Here is a 473-nt window from a genome sequence, read left to right as displayed (position 1 = left end):
TTTTTTTTTTTTTTTTTTTTAAGACGGAGTCTCACTTTGTCACCTAGGCTGGAGTGCAGTGGTGTGATCACGCGTCTTCCAGGTTCAAGCCATTCTCCTGCCTCAGTCTCCTGAGTAGCTGGGATTACAGGTGCATGCCACCATGCCTGGCTAAGTTTTGTAGTTTTAGTAGAGACAGGGTTTCACCATGTTGGTCCGGCTGGTCTCAAACTCCTGACCTCTTGATCCACCTGCCTCGGCCTCCCAAAGTGGTGGAATTACAGGTGTGAGCCACCGTGCATAGCCAAGGATGAGATTTTTAAAGTATGTTTCAGTTCTGTGTCATAGTTGGAAGAGAGAGTAGAAGGGATATGGAAAAAATCATGGGGAAGCAGAGGTGATTCATGGCTCTGTGAATTTGAGGTGAATGGTTCCTTGTTGTCTAGGCCACTTATGAAGAATATGAGTCAGTTATTATCAGCCTTGGAATTTAC

This window comes from Rhinopithecus bieti, unplaced genomic scaffold, assembly GCF_001698545.2.
Source record: "Rhinopithecus bieti isolate Rb0 unplaced genomic scaffold, ASM169854v2 scaffold_57365, whole genome shotgun sequence".
NCBI lineage: Eukaryota > Metazoa > Chordata > Mammalia > Primates > Cercopithecidae > Rhinopithecus > Rhinopithecus bieti.
This window is presented reverse-complemented; position numbering follows the sequence as displayed.